General features: G+C 47.4%; 1 protein-coding gene across 8 annotated transcripts in view; it reads right to left on the reverse strand.

Annotated features, from left to right (window-relative positions):
• The window catches only part of PPP2R5E (protein phosphatase 2 regulatory subunit B'epsilon), a 110,064-nt gene that overhangs the window by 68,338 nt on the left and 25,968 nt on the right, over positions 1–15,758 (reverse strand). The window contains exon 2 of one of the 8 annotated variants that reach the window (XM_053287442.1): positions 2,723–2,790. The exons of the other annotated variants lie outside the window; for them this stretch is intronic. The gene's annotated coding sequence lies outside the window, so the exon portion shown is untranslated. The remainder of the gene's footprint in view (positions 1–2,722; positions 2,791–15,758) is intronic. 8 annotated transcript variants of the gene reach the window in all.

A 15,758-nucleotide genomic window follows, 5' to 3' on the forward strand; every position in this document is an offset into this window, starting at 1 on the left:
TATTTGCAGTACAGTATCGACAGAATCACTAGCAGAGCCAACCCTAAACCCTCCAAGGCTTCTTGGAATCCTATCTGATATAATAAACTCCTTGGGCGGACCAATCTAATAGGTCTTTCACCCCTGCAGAGGTGTATTATGACTGTAAGTTCTACCTTAACCAGATGGTGGTCCATCCATGACAAAGGGGAGATGACAGGAGTCATCTTGCTCTGATCAGGAACACCACCCTTATCAGAACAAAAGACCAAATAGAGTGTGTGACCAGCATCATGTGTTGGCCCAGAGACCAACTGGGATAGGCCCACAGTCATCATGGCCGCTATGAACTCTTGAGTTGCTCCCAACAACCCTTTCCCAAAATCAACACTGAAGTCCCCCACCAACAACGTAGGCCACTCCAATGCCAACTCAGCAACCAGGTCCATCAGCTCAATTAGGAACTCCACTGGGTATGATCACCGGGGTGATCAGTACACCAGCAGAAGTCCAAATCCATCCCTGGACCCTAGACTTAAGTTGGTTGTGCCATCGAGTCAGTGTCAACTCCTGGCAACCACAGAGCCATGTAGTTCCCTGATGCCTTTCAGCACCTCCCTATATCACTGCTGCCTGATATAGGAGTTTCCCATACTCTGGGAAACACACCAGTGGGGCTTCAAACCAACAGCCTCCTGCTCTCTAGGCAGGTTGCTTCCCCACTGCACCATTAGGTACACACAGACAATATAGGCCAAATTCCTGAGAGAGATCCTGGTAAGGGAGATGATATTCTTACAGACCAAAGCCACCCCACCTCTCCGCTCACATCTTTTCACCTGCTCCACCATGAAATAACCATCGGGGAGAAGCTGGGACCAAACTGGACCACTAGCCTCTCCCAACCAGGTCTCCATGATACATACCAAGTCGGCTCCTTCATCCACAATCAAGTCACGGACTAACTCCGATTTATTTTGAACTGACCTAGCATTATAGAGTAATAAGATGAGGTTCTGTGTGTGGGTGGCATTGCTTTCCAAGGTTATGGTAGGCTGCTAGCATTACCCAAGCCTGCTGGTCAATAACAAACTTTCCGGGAAGAGCTATTTCCCCTTTGAGAAATTAGGACCTGACAAAGCAACAGCAGCAACAAGAGAGCTAAGAGGAGGATGTTTTACATTACTGTTCTTCCAGCACCTCCAAATGTCACCACAGCAGAGAATTCTGAGATACAGAAGGCCAAGAAGGTCCACAAGACTCAAGCAACTCCCCATTGAAAGAAGAGTGCTGAGTGTAGCAAAAACTTGAGAAAATATGTTTTAGGGCAGAGCTCAACAATTCCTAGGCACCAGCCCCTTGTAGCACCTGGGTCAGGTGATGGATGGATGTCACCAGGAGGAGGAATGAGCAAGGAAAGGCAGGCAATCCCTCTTCTGGTGCAGTCCTTAGAGTGGATGGCATTGCTGTTGGCAAATAGCAAATCTCCCCACTGCCCATGGAGCACAAGGTAATTCCTTAAGCCAAAGAAAATTTGTCAAGGAAAATGTTTAGGGTGTTTTAATTCTTGTCTAATTTTATTGTGTAAACCACTTTGAGAACTTATTGAAAGAGGTTATATAAATACTATTAATGCATAATAGATGTGTACAATGGATGGTAAAAACCAGGGTTGCTACCATATAATGTGTGGTTCTTTCTCTGGTTCTCATATTCTTCAAATACACCTACACCTCAACCTACACCACACTTGGAACAGACATGGCAATTTTAATCTTATTTTCTCTCATGTGGTAGGGGCAATCTTGCACACTGCTGTCCCTAATGATATTTCAGACCACATCGCTAGCTCACCAAAAGCACATCATCTTTTTCAACCAACAAGGATATTCCATGTTCTAGGGAAAGTGGCATAATGTTCACCCACAATGAATGATCTCTGAAGAGACTGGATTCTGCAAACTTACAAGTATGAAAGGACTTTCAACTGTGTCTTCAAGATCAGCCCCTGACCACAAAAAACTTCTAACTCTCTTCGGCAATTAATGAAAGCAGTATACACAAATGTATAAGGAACATATATATATCTGCTCTCTTCACAGAACAAACCCAAAGAAACGTCTACCCTAACTTAAGAAGAACTCTGCCCAAGGCAGTGATCTTCACAATTTTCCAGGCAGGGGGCACTTTGAAAAAGCTATTTTCCATCATGCTGGCTTCCATTTTTCCCAGAACCATGGATCCCTTTAAGAGAAACTGAGCCCTGTCAAGCCCCAGTGATGTCTATTAAGGTGTGCGCACAGGGCTTCCAGACACTTCAACATAGAGATCTCTGGGGAAAGCACTGGGATGGATCACACTTCCTGGCACTCTGTGCATGCCTTCCAAGATGGCACTGGGGCTCGAGAGGGCTATTTCCCTTAAAAGAGCCCCACCAGCACTGGGAATGGTAGTGTCTATGTGGTGTCAGGAGGGCTGTGTGGAGCATTCAGCTGAAGCTTTGCATAGGTCTAACCAACAATTAGTTAGAGATATTTAGCATTCATGGGAGCTGCCACCAGCTCCTGGACCTCACAGTGAAGAACTCTGGCATAAGCCAGTGCATTAATCACAAACTTCAAATGCCAAAAAACATCTGGCATGCTTAAAACAGGTACATTTTTCTATACAAATAAATAATTGGATAAACTCAAGCACTGTAAACACTCATCTATTCTAAAGTAAGACTATAGTAAACACTTACTTCACTGTGCAAAGAAAAAAGCAGCTACTTGGTATATCAGACATTTTCCAAAGAAGTACTCGATTAATCTGAAAATATATTAATTTGAAAAAATTTAATGGTTATAAATATCTCTCTCTCTAGTTGCTGCAACTGATTGAAGGTGCTTACCATGAGAGTATGTGGAAGGTGTTACTATGAGAGCATGTTTGGGGGCTCCCTGGAGCACCCCTCTATCTAGTCTGCGGCTCCATGCCTGTAGTTCCCACATTTCCTGCTCAAATTCCCCAGGACCGCGAGATCTCCATTTTGGTTCACATGAGCTAACTCATAGGGCATGTCACTTGACATGCAGTCTGGGATTATAGCTCTCAGGTGAAGTTTAATTTCTGGACCGCAAGTGTGTCTCCTTGTGCTCACCTCCCTGATTGCTTTCAGGTGAGGAATGCCAGAGTAAACGTGATTGAATCAACGCTATTTTTTTCAAGAGTTAGCCAAGTATTCTCCCAGTGTTGACAACAGATCAGGTCACAATATCACTTCCTCAGGAAGGTGTGATAAGGTAGTAGGTCATCTCTTCTACTAAGGAGTATGCTAACGTTTGGCTCAAGGTGCAGGAAGCCAGCTTGTTTACATTTTAGTTACTCCCAGATATTCTAAAAGACACGAAATAAATCCTGATGCATCCATTTTGTTTCTCCCTACATGGGTCTTTTAGACCTATCTCAGCCTTTTTTCAAGAAGAGGTCCACTCCTCACAATTGAATAGGACAATGCTTTGTCCTGTCCTTTGTCCCTATTGTCCATCTTTTCAAGGTGCAATCATCATAATGCCTTTGGGCAAGATTTTTCCTATAAGTGATCAAGACACAATCAATCTGTCTCTCTACTCCAGATTCACCAGGTGTTTCTTCCTCAGATCCACCAGCTGCTTTTCACTACGTCTTGGCACTGGCACCTCCAATTTGCCCTGCCTTGACTCTTGCTGCTGCTTCACTTTCACCTCCACACCAGCCCTTTTTCCTAACCTGGTCTGTGCAGCACTGTCGGCTAAGAGATTCTGGTCTGGGGATTTTTCCTGGCTCCCAGACCTCTGCCTGATTCCTGGGTTCCCGCTCCCGTCTTCCTGCCTACCTCGGAGAGAGTAACGACCGAGCTACAAGGGTTTCACCTCACCCCTCCAGAAGGCTCAAAGTAGTATTAACTCCTGCTCTCAAGTCTCTCTCTTCTTACTCCTTCTAAAATCCAAAGGCTGTTTTTCTCGCCAGCCTTGAGTGTAGGGGTGTGCACGGAACCGCCAACTGCGGTCCGGCACTGGGGTGAGGGGTAGCTTTAAGAGCGGCGGGAGGGTTTACTTACCCCTCCCGCCGCTTTCCCGCTTTGGTGCCGTAATGCTAAGAGTAATTGGGGCGGCAGGCTACCTCCCTTGTGCGCACACACGTCACAGAGATGTGAAGCGTGCGCACAATGTGCGCGTGCGCAAAGGACCGCTGGGAGTTTTTTCCAGCAACATCGGGGAAGGGGCGGCAGGGAGATATCCTGCCATCCCAATTACTCTTAGCATTACGGCGCCAGAGCGGGAAAGCGGCGGGAGGGGTAAGTAAACCCTCCCGCTGCTCTTATAGCTACCCCCCACCCGAACTGGACCGCCCAGGTCCGGACCGGTCCGGAGGCTATTTCAATGGCCTCCGGACCAGTCCGGGCCCATCCCTACTTGAGTGAACTTAATTTGGAAACTCAAGCAAAATTGCCTCCTTGTGAGTGGTAACATAGTCTTGTAAGTCTCTTAGTCTTGCTATTTAAATATTATTGCTCATTAACCATTGTTTTCTCTTCCTCTACCCCTAAAATATCCCTTAAATAAACCTCATTCTATATTTGAACTTTAACCTCTGTTCAGTTCTTTCCATGACCAAAGCTCTGCACAAATTTATTCTGAAAGTGGGACTGCTCCATTTCAAGCTAGCTAATTCCCCCACACAAGCCTAAAACGTAGAATGGGGTACCTGCCAATTCTCTAGGTGCAGTTCTATTAACAAAGGAGAACCATTTAAAGCCCTGGAAAGGGCAACGTTAGGGTGAAGAAAGCTGATGAGTGAGAAAACCTGAAATGTAAGAATGTTTAACACCTGCCTCTAAAATACCCATCAAATATGCTTAAGAGAAAATACTGCTCTTACAAAGTAGTACAGGTGGCCCTTGTTATCCACAGTCCTGGCACCTGCCATTTTGCATATCTATGGTTGGGTGATAGGGACCCACTGATTTGGGGGTGAAAATAGGGTTATTTTAGCCTATCTGCAGGTCTTGACTGGATGTCATTTCCTACCATCATTTTGGAATGCTGAGCCATTCTGAAGCTCTTCTGTAAGCCAAAACAACAACATTCTCAAAAAAGAACAAAAATCAGAGGATTGGTAACTTTGAGCCGCACTGCTGGAGAGCAAAGTACTATGCTTATTTTTGCACACACACCCCTTTTTCTGGTGATTTTCAGCACACATCAATATGCTGAATATGTTAGGTTAGGAACCTAACCCCCCAATCCCCATAGGGTTAAGGTCTCTTTATTCACAGTTTCATCATCTGCAGAAACAGGCGGGAACAAAAACCTCACAAATAAAGAGGGCCTCCTATAATATTAGATTTGTAACAGGACTGGCAACTCAATGCTGTTGCTTAAGATCAGGTTGGACATTTCTCAATGACAACTCAACATTTATCAAAAACATAACAAACAACTTAAGCCGGCTGAGCATAAGATTGTGGATGTATCACTATCACAAAGGCGGTAACATTCTTGCGAGAACTGGGGGCGAAACGTATGAGACAATGGAGATCCATTATTGGACCACTTATCAGTTGTTGTGTGGAGGGATTCAGATTGGAACAGTAGCACTGAATGTTCTTTGCTGGTCAATGACCGAATAAACTTATAACTTATAACTGAATGTTGTCTTCGTGGTGAAAACTGGCTTCCTGAAGTTGCCATTTGTCCACTAGGAAAAACTAACAGTTAGTGACTGATGCTATATCCACAACTTGATGTGTAGGTAGGTAATTCTGTTTTTCAGTATTTTGACAGATGTTGAGTGGTGTAGTTGTCATCAACTAAAAACAGATTAAGTTCCTGCCTATTGCTTCATCTACAACTAGGAATAGAGGCAGCAATTATTATGCCCTTCATTACTGCTGCAGTCTAAATTTCAAAGAAGCAAAGATGGGATTTAATACAATATAACCCATGTTCAGAAGTTCAGCCTGAATGAATGGTGTTTTGGTGGGCAGGCACAGACATAAAACTAGCTGTCATCCTGTGCTGACACACATCATGGCCATGTCCCCCCAAACATCTATGCATTCAGATGTTCAGGGGATGTGGCCAGAGAATTTATCAGCATAGAGGGGATGGCTAGCTGGAACATTCCCACCATCTTCAGGCGGAACACAGGGATACAATCAACAGAGGGCTGCGGCCTGCTGGAGATCAGTAAAAGATACCACACTACATAAAGTATTTCTCCCCACTCCCACTCAGGCCTCCCTAATTTACTCGAATTAAACACTCGCATTGGCTCAATCCAGATCTCACTTTTCCCGAAACCAAGGCTTGGAGATTAGACATGTGCCACAGACTTTCCCTGCCCTTCTATGGTTTGCTATAATCATGCTTTGCACACTCACATCAAGCTGTGGTCTGGAGACAATTCTGCTTAGCACTAAATATAGTCCAATTCAAATCTCACACACAAAAAAATAGGTTTATAATCACAGAAAGAAGGGAGGTATCCATGCTTGAGACCACAACACATACCCAATCTTCAAGCCATCATTTAGAGATTGGGAAATTGTATCTGAATTGAGTCACACAAGAAAAAAAAACACTTCATGGAATGTTCCACGAATGACACAGGCAGCAGAAGCAATCCAACTCTGTCATTATGAGAACTTCACAAATTCAAAATCTCATATTATGTTAGAAACTGCAAGGTCTGAAAAAGTCATCTATGGTACAACATAGGAAGCTGCCTTATATTGAGTCAGATCATTAGTCCGTCTAGCCCTGTATTGTCTCTATGCTGACTGATAGTACGGATGTGCACAAAACCAGATTCAAACCGAGCTGGCATGTTCGGTTTTGGAACCTCCAAAGAGGAGGCCCAGTTCGGTTTGGATTCGAACCAGTTTGGGGGACCCAGTTTGGGGGTGCCAGATACCAATATTTTTTTTTAAAGTTGACTTACCACTTCTGAGGGCTTCTGCAGCCTCTGGGGGTGCTGCTGCAGCCGTGTGTGTGTGGGGGGGTGTCCTCCGGAGGCTACCCGTCCCCTGCTGGCCTCCCCCAGGGAAGTTTCGGCCCTGTTTGAGCATGTGGTGGCCATGTTTGGGCTGCTGTGCATGCACGCGGGCCAATCGCATGGCCTGGGTTGTAACCCGGTCACACGAATGACCCGCACGTGCAAACAGGGCCAAAACGGCCTGTAGGGAGATGGGAGGAGGCAGGCAAGGGGAAGGGGAGCCTTCCAAGCCCCATCACCACCACGGCCGCAGCAGCACTCCCTGCAGAAGCCATCAGTGGCGTTAAGTCAATCTTAAAAAATATATATTGGCACCCGGCACCCCAAAACCGGGCCCGGTGGCTTTGGTTCAACCCAAACCAGGCCTGGTTTGAGCCCTCAAACCAAGCCAAGGGATATGTGAACTGGCTCGAGGTCGAGCCAGTACACACAACCATAACTGGCAGCAGTTCTCCAAGGTTTAAGGCAGAAGGCAGGAGTCTTTCCCAATCCTACCTGGAGATGCCAAGGAATGAAATTGAGACCTTCTGCAAGCCTCAGATGCTCTTCCTCTGAGCTACAGCCCCATCCCCTAAGGGGAATATCTTACAGTGCTCACATGTAATCACACATCCAAATGAAAACCAAGATGGATCCTGCTTGGCAATTCATGTTCGTTACCACAAAACCAGCTCTCTTCCCCTTTTTATTGGCCCTGGAGTTTCCCAAGACATCACATTTTAAAGCTTATCTTTAAAATGGCAGTTTTTAAATGAAAGCTGGGATTTCCAAGATTTTAACAGGATATGAGCTACACAGAATCAGAAAAATAAAACCAGCCAGAGAGGCAGTAAGACGGGCAGATGACAAAAGTTTAAAGAAAAACTAGCTGGCCCTGCACAGAACATCTGCACACTAGGACATTATTGCTCTCCTTAAAGTCCTGCCACAGCCCCTACTTTATTGCACAGTGTCAGCAACCCCCTCCCCCACTCTCAGTCACCCCACTCTCAGCCACGCCCTCCCCTCCACCACTTGCAGCCACTCCCTCTCCCCCACTCTCTCAGATCACCCAACCGCCACTGACTCCCTCAGCTCCAACTGCTGGCCTCTGATGCCCTGCCAGGTCTCCTCACAAAGAGGATGGCCAAGCTGGGGCGGGAGAGAATACCAAGGGCCATCCGTGCAGGCTGGATAAGAAAGGCCCAGCTTTGCCGTCCTCCTCGTGAGGAGACTCCCCAGTGAGGAAAACTGAGGGTGGGAGGGAGGGAGCGATGCCACTGCTCTTTCTTCGACCCTCCTCTCCTCAACAGCATCTGCCCCTCCATCTGCCCCTCAGCCTCCTCCTCCATGCCCCCCCCCACGAGTTGTCAGAACTCTTGCAAGATGTGCCACATACCACAGGATATGTTACATACATCCTAAGGCTTTTAAATATAAAAATATATTGAAAGAAAATGAAATTGTAGAGAAGTTAAATAAGTTATTCTGCATCAGTCTTCATTGAAGGAGATATCCACTCCTGAATCATTGTTACAAGGAGTGTATACAAAAACCGATGTCAGACAGGGGATATTGTTTTTTAAAATGATTGACAAATTTAAAAGCAGCAAGTCAGCTGGGCCAGGTGGCATTCACCCAAGAGTTCTTAGCTCAAATATGAAATTGTTGATCTTTTAACTGAAATATGTAAATCAGACCCCTAATCAGAACAGACTGGAAGGCAGCCAAGGCAAAACAAAAAACAAAAAAAACCCACCACCTTTTAAAGTATCTAGTTGTATCTAGGAAGCTACCGTCCTGTCAATCTGAAGCTTGTCCAAGCTAAACTGGTAGAAAAGAAACCTTGCAATAAGTACGTTTGAACGTTGTTTTTGTCTCCATTTCCAGAGTTGATAATCCTGCTCTGAGGCTCCGTTTATGCGGACGCCTCTGCTGAGCGATATCTTATTGTCTCTGATTAGTATTATTTAGAAACCTTGTTGCTTTGTTGCTCTTTATTTCTCTTGTAGAAAGATTTGCTGTTTTCTCTGACACGAGGAGCCTAGCCGAGGTCTAAGCGCTGTGGCGGTCAAAAGGAAACTGACTAATGAGCGCCCAACCGCCGCATATAAACAGAGAATCGGCATGAGCAGACAGTTGGGCGAGCGCGAGGAGCTATCTAGTCAACCTGAGAGGTTCATGCGCAGGCAAGGAACCCATTATTCTAATAAGCCAACGGATCACTATCCAGATAGAAAAGTTCAGCATGGCTCCTGCAAATAAAAGTATTAACTCAACAGGGTTTTAGATTTTTGAGAGTGTCAACAAATGTATAGATATAAGTGAGTGGCAGACATTGTATATTTGCACTTTCAAACAACTTTTGACAAAATCCTTCACCAAAGGCCCCTAAGAAACGTAGTAGTCATGGGATAAGTAATATCTTATGGTTGTAAACCGCCCAGAGACATTTTGGGCAGTATAAAAATATGTAAAATAATAAATAAATACATACATACATACATACATACTAAGGATCATTAGTAAATTCAGGACACAGAATTTAAGCTAACTGGCCTGAAGTTTCCCAGATCACCTCTGAATCTCTTTTTGAAAATCAAAGTTACATTAGCTACTTTCCAGTCCTCTGATACTTAGCCTGACTGGAGGGACAAGTTACATATTTTTGCTAGGAGATCAGCAATTTCACATTCGAGTTCTTCAGAACTCTTGAGTGGATGCCATCTGGCTCTGGTGATTTGTTAATTTTTAGTTTTTCAAGACAATTTAGAACATCCCCTCTCAGCACCTCAAATTGGCCCAGTTCTTCAGCCTCCAAGCCTGAGAAGCTCAGTTCTGTGGTTGGTATCCTCCGCTGTGAAGACAGACAAAACCAATTTATTCAGCTTCTTTGTATTCTCATCCTCCCTTTCACACCCTCATCATTTAAGGGCCCAACTACCTCCCTGGCAGGTTTTCTTCTGCTTCTGATATACTTAAAGAAGTTTTTGTTATTCCCCTTGACACTTCTAGCAATATGCTCTTCAAACTCTCTTTTGGCATCCCTTATGGTCTCTTTGCATTTCTTTTGCCAGAGTTTATATTCCTTTCTTTTCTCTTCATTTGGGAAGGACTTCCATTTTCTGCAGCCTTCTTCTAGGGATGAGCCCGGACCGGTCCGGAGGCCATTCTGAAGGCCTCCGAACTGGTCCAGACATGAGGGCGGTCTGGCGGTCTGGCTCTTTAAGGGCGGGGGAGGGTGTACTTACCCGCCACCCTGCCGCGTTTCGCCCGTCGGCACGTTTGTTTTGTAAAGCTTTTGGGGCGGCAGGATACCTCCCTGCCGCCCCTTCCCCCAGTCGTCGGCAAAAGGCTTCAAAAAGCTTTTTGCGCGTGCGCACGTCGCACGTGACACAGAGATGTGGCGTGCGCGTGCGACATGCGCATGCACAAAAGGCTTTTTGAAGCCTTTTGCCAGTGACTGGGGGAAGGGGCGGCAGGGAGGTATCCTGCTGCCCCAAAAGCTTTACAAAACGAACGTGCCAGCGGGGGAAACGCGGCGGGGGGGGGAGTACACCCTCCCCCACCCTTAAAGAGCCCCACACACTAGTGCCGGTCCGCAGCTCCGCGCACATCCCTATCTTCTTCCTCTTTATAGCTTCCCTGACTCTACTTGTTAGCCATGCTGGTGTCTTCCTGGACCTGGTGGTACCTTTCTTCCTTCTTGGTATGCATTCCAACTGAGGTTCTATTATTGTCATTTTAAATATTCCATGCTTTCTGGAGTGTTTTGACCCTCCTGACCTTCCCTTTCAGCTTCTTTTTAACCAGTCCCCTCATTTTTGAGAAGTTTCCTCTTCTGAAGTCCAATGCATCCGTGTTGGACTTTCTTGTTAATGCTCCACTCACATATAAGCTGAATTGGATCACACTATGGTCAGTGTCGCCCAACAGTTCTACAACTCTGACATCTTGCACCAGGTCCTGGGCACCACTCAGGATTAAGTCCAAGGTCACCTTCTCTCTGGTTAGTTACATGACCAACTGTTCTAAGGCACAGTCTTTTAGCATGTCTAGAAATCTGGCCTCCCTGTCAATACCCGTATGTGAATTTGCCTAATTTATGTGTGGTTAATTGAAGTCACCCATTATTACAGCTCTGTCTCTCTTTTTCATGTCTAGAAATCTGGCCTCCCTGTCAATACCCATATGCGAATTTGCCCAATGTATGTGTGGTTAATTGAAGTCACCCATTATTACAGCTCTGTCTCTCTTTGACACCTCTCCAATTTGCTTCTCCAACTCCAGGTCACTCTCAGAGCATTTTGATCCACAGGGCAATAGCAAGTCCCTAGTAACACAATTCCTTTCAGTCCTTGTATTGTCACCCATAATGATTCTGTGGAAGACTCCAGTCCTCCGAAGTTTTCTAGCTTGTTAGACTCTATCCCTTTTTTAATGTACAGTGCTACCCACCACCAATCCGCCCCTCCCTGTCCTTTCTGGAGTTTGTATCCAGTGTTCCCTCTAAGGTAGGTGTGTGTGTGCGCGCACGCGCGCTCACATGTTAGATATCTGCTCAGTCCGCTCAGTTAATTTTAGAGCCCGCTCAGGTTGAATCAAGAAGCTCCCACTCTGAATGCATGTGCGTGCGCTGCGTTGATGCCCAGAACAAAACTCATTCTGCATACAGATGAAAAAAATTAGAGAGAATACTGTTTGTATCCAGGAATAACAGTGTTCCACTGGTTCTCACCATTCCAACAGGTTTCCATTATGCCCACTAGATCTATGTTTTCATTAGCAACCAAGCACTCCAGCTCACTCAGCTTGGCTCTGGCATTGGTATATAAACACCTATACACCCATTCTCTTACCTGAAGTATCTCCCTTACTGTCATCTGACCTTTCTGACCAGCTGTCATGTGTTTCTGTCTGCTCTACACCTGGTTTCACTCTGTCCCCTTCTGGTTTATCTGAAAAATTTTCACTCTCACATCTTAGGGGATTTTGCTTGCTGAACCAGATACCACACAGTTGTCGACAATCCCCCAAGTGCCATTTTAAAAGCTGCTCTGTGACCTTTTTCATTTTAAGCGCCAGCAGTCTGGTTCCATTTTGGTTCAAGTGGAGCCCGTACCTTTTGTACAGGATTCGCTTGCCACCAAATGTATCCCAGTGCCTAACAAATCTAAACCCTTCCTCCCAGCACCACCATCTCACCCACGCATTGAGACCCCTCAGCTCTGCCTATCTCAGGTAGCAGTTCAGAGAATGCTACCATGGGGGTCCTAGACTTCAATATGCTAACTAGCAGCCTAAATTTGGCTTCCAAGACCTCCTGACTGTATTTTCCAACATGGTTAGTGCCGATGTGCAGCACAAGAGCTGACTTCTCCCCAGCACTGCCTAAGAGCCTATCTATTATTATTATTATTATTATTATTATTATTATTATTATTATTACATTTATATCCCGCTCTTCCTCCTAGGAGCCCAGAGCGGTGTACTACATACTTAGGTTTCTCTTTCACAACAACCCTGTGAAGTAGGCTAGGCTGAGAGAGATGTGACTGGCCCAGAGTCACCCAGCTAGTATTATGGCTGAATGGGGATTTGAACTCGGGTCTCCCCGGTCCTAGTCCAGCACTCTAACCACTACACCACGCTGGCTCTCTATCTAGTCTATCTATCTATCTAGATAGATAGATAGATAAGCGTCTAGACGCTGCTTGACATCCGCAACAAAATAGAAACATTGGGCTTACCGTAAAGGGTTCTTTTTCCCTGACGTAGGAGGTCCTCAGACAGGTTACCAACTGCGCATGCTCAAGACAGGACTGGAATTCTTATGATTTGAATGTAGGCATGGTCAGCTCCCAGCCTCCAGTTCCAGTGATGACGAGCGAGGGTCATGATCTAACGGGAGAGAGCTCATAAGGAAGTACAAAGAGGAAACAGGAAGGTTAGAGAAAGGTACAAAAAGGAAGGTCTAGGAAAACTATGAACTCTGAGAGCAGCTTCGTGTATAATCTAGAGAAAACCCCCCACGTGGCAAGGAAGGTAGAGGCAAACCTGCCGTCCCTAGGTCAGATAACAAACCTGCTGCCCCCCACCCAGATAGCACATCCGGGCGGGGCTGAGGACCTCCTACGTCAGGGGAAAAGAACCTTCACGGTAAGCCCAATGTTTCTTTTTCCCCTGAGCAGGAGGTCCTCAGACGGGGACGTGCCCAAGCAGCGACTATACGTGGGATGGGAGGATGTGCTCAGACAACCTGCTGCAGGACGGTGCGACCGAATGCCACCTGGGCCTGTGTGAAGTCCAGGATTTTGTAATGCTTTATGAAGGGCGTGATAGACGACCAAGTGGCCGCTCTACATATCTCTGATAGAGGAACGTGGGAGGAGAAAGCCACCGAAGCGGCCGAACTTCTTGTGGAGTGAGCGGTAATCGCACCCAGAGGAGGAAGATTAAGAGATGTATACGCAATGCGGATACACGATTTGATCCAGGATGCAAGAACCACCCTAGACACCTTTTCGCCTAGAGTGGACAGCCAGAAGGAGACGAAGAGTGCATCTGACCTACGGAAGTCCCTGGTACGCTTGATGTAAGCCCTGAGCGCTCCACGAACGTCGAGGTTGTGCCACAATTTCTCTCTGGGATGCGACGGGTAAGGACAGAAGGAAGGCAGGACCAAGACCTGGGATCTATGAAAGGTGAAGTTTGATTTTGGTATGAACATCGGATCCAAGCGGAGGACGACCGAGTCCGGTTGAAAGGTGCAGAACTCCTTTCGGACAGAAAGGGCAGCTAACTCTGAAACTCTACAGGCGGTGGTGACTGCCGCCAGAAAAAGCACCTTTATGAAGAGAGTTTTCAATGGAATCGAGGAGATAGGTTCGAAGGGCTCTTTGGTGAGGGCATTAATTTAAGTTCCAGGAGGGGAAATGACTAAGAGGTGGTGGAGCCAAGTTCGTAGCACCCCTCAGGAACCTGGACAGGTGAGTGTGGAGGCGAACCTGTCCCATAGATGAACAGGATAGCTGAAGGACGGACGATAAGGCAGATGCCTGGCGCTTAAGAGTACTAGGCCGTAACTTCAGCTCCAGACCCGCTTGAAGGAAATCGAGAACCTCCGGGACTCCTGCCGTCAGTGGCTCCTTACTATGAACCCTAGCCCAACGAACGAAGGCTGCCCACGTTGACTGGTACACACGAATAGTGGACGGCCGTCAGGAGGCTAAGATGGTGTTCTGGACGTTCTAAGAGTATCCTGACTCCATTAGCTTTGTGCGCTCAGCCTCCAAGCGGTTAAGCGGAACCACTGGGGATCCGGATGAAGCAGGGGTCCCTGGTGCAGCAGGTCCGAACGGTTTGGTAGGTGCCACGGTGGGGCCGTTGCCAGACCTAGGAGGTCTGGGAACCACGGACGGCGAGGCCAGAAGGGGGCCACAAGGATCATCTCCGACCTCTCCAAACGCAGCTTTTGAATAACCTTCATGATGACAGGTACCGGCGGGAAGGCATACAGTAACACCTTTGGCCACCGAGTGTGGAGGGCGTCTATCGCTTTCGCCCGAGGGGAGTGGTATCTTGCAAAGAACCGGGGCAGTTGGTTGTTGCCCGGTGCAGCGAATAAGTCCACCAGAGGCGTGTCCAGAACTCGAGAGATCTGTTGGAAGACCTCGGGATGCAATGACCATTCTCCCGGATCCACCGACTCCCTGCTGAGCCAATCCGCTAACTCGTTGCTGTTGCCCTTGAGGTGTTCAGCTATCAGCGACTGGAGGTGGAGCTCCGCCCAACTGAAGAGTAGGTCGGCCTCTTGCATCAGGGATGGTGATTTGGTTCCCCCTTGCCGGCTGACATGAGCTTTGACGGTTATATTGTCGGTGCGGAGCAAGACGTGTTGGTTTCAAAGTATTGGATGGAATTGCTGGATGGCTAGACGGGCAGCCCGTAATTCCAGCCAGTTTATCGGGTGAGACGCTTCCGTGGTCAACCAAGTGCCCTGTATGGCTTGACCCCGACAATGAGCCCCCCAGCCGGTCAAGCTGGCGTCTGATGTGACAATGATCCTCCGTGGCTGTGTCAGCTGTAGGCCTTGGCAAAGGGCCGGGGAAAGCCACCAGTGAATTGATGACTGGACCACTAGGGGAATGTCGATGAGCTGATGTTGCGCTGCCATAATGTGATCCTGCCACGGTAGGAGGAGCCATTGAAGGGGTCGGGAGTGCCACCTCGCCCAAGGGGTGCAATCTAAACAGGCGATCATGGACCCGAGGGCCTGGGCCAACTTCATGATGTCCTCTCATGGCTTGTGCGCGATCGGGAGAAGTTGCTTGGCAATGCGTGCCCTGCGTTCCGGTGGTAGTGAAATCTTGTCCCTGGCAGTGTCGAAGTGTGCCCCCAGGTGGGTCAGCTGTTGTGAGGGCACAAGATGACTCTTCTGCCTGTTGACTATAAATCCGTGATCCTGTAACGCACGTAGAGTCGTGTGGACATCCCTGGATGCTTGGCCACTGGAGGGCGCTCTGATAAGCAAGTCGTCCAGCTACGGGTGGAGCCCCACCCCCTGGAGACGAAGGAAAGACACCAGGGAGACCATCAACTTCGTGAACACCCTCGGGGCCGAGGCCAACCCGAAGGGGAGGGCACGGTACTGATAGCATGCTCCATTGTAGGCGAAGCGCAGGTACCTCCGATCGTCGGGTCTGATTAGAACATGGAGGTAGGCCTCCGAGAGGTCCACAGAGGCCAAGAAGTCCCCCTTTTTGACTGCCTCCTTGATG

Source organism: Hemicordylus capensis, chromosome 1, assembly GCF_027244095.1.
Source record: "Hemicordylus capensis ecotype Gifberg chromosome 1, rHemCap1.1.pri, whole genome shotgun sequence".
Taxonomy (NCBI): Eukaryota; Metazoa; Chordata; class Lepidosauria; order Squamata; family Cordylidae; genus Hemicordylus; species Hemicordylus capensis.